The 6000-nt window shown below is 37.6% G+C and overlaps 1 pseudogene; it reads left to right on the plus strand.

The window, feature by feature from the left end:
* The window catches only part of LOC139309034 (cytochrome P450 2K6-like), a 29664-nt pseudogene extending 23664 nt beyond the window's left edge, over positions 1-6000 (plus strand).

Consider the following 6000-nt stretch of genomic DNA (forward strand, 5'->3'; position numbering starts at 1 on the left):
GGAATCTTCAATGAACCTCTGGAAAACGAAACTTATGGCTAATGAAGAAGAACTGGGTAAAGTTGAAATTAAACGAGGCATTTTCCAGGGCGATTCTCTTTCACCCCTACTTTTTATACTCTTAAAGCTACCACTGACAATCATTTTGAAGAAGATGAACTGTGGATACGAACTTGCAAAGAAAGGACTGAAAATCTCGCACCTGATGTACATGGATGATTTGAAGCTGTTTGGTAAAACAAAAGCTGAACTGAATTTATTAATTGAAAACACAAAAGAATTCAGCCAAGACATCGCTATGCAGTTTGGAATTGACAAATGTGCAACAATAGCAACCAAAGCAGGCAAGATCATAGAAGAGGATGGAATAGAACTAGAGAATGAAGAAATGATAAAGGCAGTAAAATCAGAAGAAGGCTACAAGTACTTAGGGATTTTAGAAGCCTCTGACTTAATGCATAATAAAGTCAAGGAATTAACTTTAGCCAAGTACATTCGGCGAATTCGTAAGATATAAATGTCCAAATTGAGTGGAGGAAACATTATAAAAGCCATAAATACATGGGCTATACCTGTGATTAGATATTCTGCAGGAATAATTGACTGGACCCAGATGGAGTTAGACAATTTGGACAGAAAAACGAGGAAGCTTATGACAATGAATCATGCCTTGCACCCTAAAAGTGATGTTGACCAATTATATTTACCAAGAGAAGAGGGTGGTTGAGGACTCTTACAAGTAAAGCAGACTGTGGAAGAAGAAAAATGCAGCTTGAATGATTACATCCAGAAAAGTGAAGAACCAATGATTAAGGAAGTAAATAAAGGAGGCTTTTTAAAGACAACTAAAACAAAAGCAGAATATAAGAAAGAAGTAATTGAGCAGCAAGCTGAAAATTGGAAAAACAAAGCTCTGCATGGCCAATACTTGAAAAGTATTGAAGGCAAAGCTGACCAGAAACTAACTTGGAACTGGTTAAGATCAGGAGTACTGAAAAAAGAAACAGAAAGCTTTATTTTGGCAGCTCAAGAACAAGCCCTAGCCACAAACTGCATGAAGGCAAATATTCAACATGTTACCACCAACAGCAAATGCCGCCTCTGCAATGAGAAAAATGAGACAGTCGACCACCTGATCAGTGGATGCAGCAAAATTTCACAAACTGACTACCTACAATGCCATGACCGTGTTGCTAAGATAATTCACTGGAATTTGTGCCAGAAGTTTGGATTTGAGTACAGCAAAAACCACTGGGAACATCAGGTTGGGAAAGTTTTAGAGAATGAGAAATTCAAAATCTTGTGGGACTTTAGGATTCAGACTGACAGGCACTTGGTCCACAACACACCTGACATAACAATAGTTGAAAAGAAAAAAGTATGGTTCATTGACATTGCAATACCTAGTGATGTATGGATTGAAGATAAGCAGCAAGAAAAAATTACAAAGTACCGGGACTTGCAAATTGAAGTTGAGTGACTGTGGAAAAAGAAATTGTGTGTTGTCCCGATTGTAATTGGAGCCCTTGGAGCAATACCCAAAGGGCTACCCTGCTATTTAGAAATTCTAAATTTGCCGGACTTGAACATTTTGACTCTACAAAAAACCATCTTACTCAGAACAGCTTACATCCTCCGACAATACCTTAACAGTTCCTAGGTCCTTGGTTAGGACTCGAGCTGCTGAGCTATTAACCAGCCTCAAAAGCTGTGAATCTCACTAAAGATTTAATAATAATAATAATAATAATAATAATAATAATAATAATAATAATAATAATAATAATAATAAACTGTTCCAACATCTGAACAAACTGACCAACCAGTGGAAGAAACCAACATACAGGATGAAATTCCTCCTGTGCAACAACTCGAAAGTGTAGAGCTAAGTGATCTAGCAAAAATGCTGAAAGAAAAGATTGAAAACCACATCAAAAAAACATAGAAAGAAAAAGACTACCTACCATTCACGAAGTGCATAGCAAACGAGTGAAAGGTCTACTAACTGCCGTGAAAAGCATTTTAACGTCCATCCCATCCAGCACACCATATGAAACCAACCAACTAATGTATAGCACAGCCGCCATTATAACTGCAGAACTGGGTTATAAAATGCTAAAAAAGAAACCCACTGGAACACCAAAGTGGAAAATTCAACTTGAAAATAAAATAAAAAAACCTATGAGGGGATGTGAGCAATCTGAAGTACTTGAAAGAAGGAAAACTAAATAACAAAAAGCTGAAAAATAGTTTACACAATAAATACAACCTGGAGGAAAAACAATAATGGAAATCATGGAAGAACTAAAACAACGTGTAATAGCAACAGCAAAGAAAATTGAAAGATACGAAGGACAAATTAAACAATATCGTGAAAATGTCCAGTTCAGAAGAAACCAACACCACTTCTACCAGTCCCTTGATGAAAATCAAGTCCAAACTAATGTTCACCCATGTAAAGAACAAACTTTGAACTTTTGGAAAGAACTGTGGGAAAACCCAGTGGAACACAACAAAACTGCCTCCTGGATCAAAGATATTCATCAACAAACAACATGAAAGAAAATGAAAAATATTGCAATAACAACTGACATGGTTGCAAAACAAGCAAAGAAGGTCAAGAACTGGAGTGCACCTGGCATGAATGAACTGCATGGATACTGCAGTAAAATACCTGACCAGCCTCCATTATCGCATGGCCACTCAATTTGATCAAATGCTTCAAAATGCAGCAAGCGAAGAATGGTTAACAGCTGGTCGAACATATTTGATAATGAAAGATCCAGAAAAGGGCACAGAGCCAAGCAACTATTGCCCAATTAGTTGTCTGCCAACAACATTCAAACTTTTTACAAGAATACTGGCAAATTCAGTATTCAATCATCCGATGGAAAACAATTTGTATCCAGTATCCAATGTCCAGATCAGCTGCACATTGACAAAATGGTACTAAAAAATACAAAACGAAGAAAAAAAATTAAATATGGCATGGATTGATTACAAGAAGGCATTTGACTCATTATCCCACAGCTAGATTAACACCTGTCTGGAAAACTTTGGAATCAGCAAAAATATTTATACATTTTTGAAAGCAAATATGCAAAAATATGCAGTTCTAACAGCAAATGGGGAGAACATTGGTGAAGTCAACATCAGATGAGGAATCTTCCAGGGGGACTCACTTTCACCACTACTGTTCAACATCCCATTAATTCCATTGACAATGATCCTATGAAACACAAAACTGGGATACCAAATCTTAGTTGGTATCCAACATGGCAAGATAAACCATCTACTATACATGGATGACTTATAAATGTATGTGAAAAGCCCCACTGAACTTAAATAAATACTCAACACAGTTCATCTGTTCAGCAGCGTCATCAAAATGAACTTTGGACTTGAAAAATGTGCTATATTATCCATGCAGCAAGGAAAAATGAAAAAAATAGAAGGAATAGAACTGGGAAATGGAAACATAGTGAAAGCATTAGCAAAGGATGATGGTTACAAATACCTAGGCATATTGGAAGCAGATAACATCTTGAATGGAAAAGTCAAAGAGTCAATGCAAAAGGAATACATCAGGAGGGTCCGCAAAATATTAAAATCAAAGCTGAATGCTGGAAACATAATTAGAGGCATTAATACATGAGCAGTTCCAGTGATATGCTACTCAGCTGGAATCATAAACTGGACTTTGACTGAACTGGAAAACTTGGACCAGAAAACGCGAAGTGACATCGACAGGTTGTACCTGCCAAGAAAAATAGGGGGCAGAGCAGGGGTGAAATCTAAAATTTGTTACTACTGGTTCTGTGGACGTGGCTTGGTGGGGGGTGGATAATGTGACTGGGTGGGTGTGGCTGCCTTTTTTTTTTACTTTTAAAAGCATTTTTTCTACAACCTTAGGAACTTGCAGAAAAAAATGCTTTTAGAAGCCTCTGACAATCAGGCAAGTCAGCTGGGGTTGCCAGAGGCTTTTAAAGGCATTTTTCCCCCCTACAACCTCTTTGGCTGAAGAGGTTGCAGAAAAAAATGCTTTTAGAAGCTTCTGACGATCAAGCAACTCAGCTGGGATCGCCAGAGGCTTTTATAGGCATTTTTTTTTTCTACAGCCTCTTTGGCCGAAGGGGTTGCAGAAAAAAATGCTTTGAAAAGCCTCTGATGATCCCAGCTGAGCTGTGCAATCATCAGAGGCTTTTTTTTAACTTTTAAAAGCATTTTTTCGGCCGAAGAGATTGCGCGGCTCAGCTGGGCATGGGGGGGTGCAGGGATTTTTGCTACCAGTTCTCCTAACCACCTGCCGCCATTGCTACCGGATCAGGTGATCCGATCCGAACTGGAAACATTTCACCTCTGGGGCAGAGGACATTGCAAATTCATCAAACTGTAGAAGAAGAAAAACAAAGGTTGAAAGATTATGTGAACCAAAGTACAGAAAAATTGCTGCATGCTGTGAAAACAGAGAACATTATAAAAACAACAGAAACAAAGGCAGAATATAAGGATAAACAACTGGATGACAGATTAAATAGATGGAAAACCAAAGTTTTGCATAGACATCACTTGAAAAACATTGAAGGAAAATGTGATGACAACTTTACATGGGCATGGCTTAAGATGGGAACCAACAAGAAAGAAACAGAAGGTTTAATACTCGCTCCTCAAGAACAAGCACTACAAACTAATGCCATGAAAGCAAAGATACAAAAATCCACCGACAATCCAAACTGCCGACTTTGCAACAACAAAGTCGAAACTGTTTCACATTTAATATATGAATGCAGCAAAATCGCACAAACTGATTACAAAGCTAGACACGACTGAGTTGCTAAATTAATCCACTGGTCATTATGTAAAAAATACGACTTTCCTGTATCCAAAAAGTCATGGGAACATAGAGTGGAAAAAGTTATAGAAAATGAGAAGGTGAAGATCTTGTGGGACTTTCGAATACAGACGGATCATCACTTGAAACACAACACGCCAGATATCACAGTTGTTGAAAACTGAAACGTACAATTTATTGACATCATGGTACCAGGAGATGCCAGAGTCGAAGAAAAAGAACTGGATCATGAAATATCATGACCTAGCCATTGAAACTACACGGCTATGGATGAAACATGTAACAGTGATACCCATTGTCATTGGGGCACTTGATACCATGTCCAAGAATTTTATAAGACACATCAACAAACTGCAGCTTCCTGCAACAACACCAGTGGAACTGCAAAAAACTGTGCTACTTGGAACATCGTACATCTTAAGAAGGTACTTGGTTGATACCTAGGATGCTGGCAACAACCTGTATCAACCATTAGCACCAGTCAATGGTATTTGTGATGCATTTTTGAATGTTTAGTTGACTGAGTTTCATGTTTAATGAATAAAGTAAATAATAATAATAATAACAACACCATTATTATTAGTAGTAGTAATTTTATCAATTTATTTATTGAATTATTGACACACTTCTGATATCCATTATTATAAGAGTGCCCTTAGTGGCAGCTGGTCAGCATTATTTTTCTGTATGATTAGTCAGTAAGATCTCAATTTTATAGTGAACTCTCAAACCAATGTATCACAAGAAGGTAGAATAAAATGTTATTAACAAAATTAATAATCCTGTTCCTTGTTACAGGTCAAAGAATATGTCCAGGTGAGACCCTTGCCAAAACAGAAATATTCATGTTCTTTGCTAGTCTTCTGCAGAGATTCACCCTCCAGCCAGCTCCTGGAATATCAAAAGAAGACCTGGACATGACCCGTGAAGTTGGTCTTACCACACCTCCCAAGACTTACATATTATGTGCTCTACCACATTCTTAAGAGTAGGAACGTTTAGTGTTTCATTAATCTGAATTGCTCAGCTGCATCTATCTCCTTTGGAGCATTTTGGTGGCCTTCATTTATGCCTTCTCTGAAACATTAAAGGTAGCACATATCATTCTGATGAGTCCCATCAAATCAGTGGGGCAAAGGATACATTAA

This window comes from Pituophis catenifer, unplaced genomic scaffold (genome assembly GCF_029215685.1).
Source record: "Pituophis catenifer annectens isolate HBS135680 unplaced genomic scaffold, rPitCat1.0.hap2 SCAF_1, whole genome shotgun sequence".
NCBI lineage: Eukaryota > Metazoa > Chordata > Lepidosauria > Squamata > Colubridae > Pituophis > Pituophis catenifer.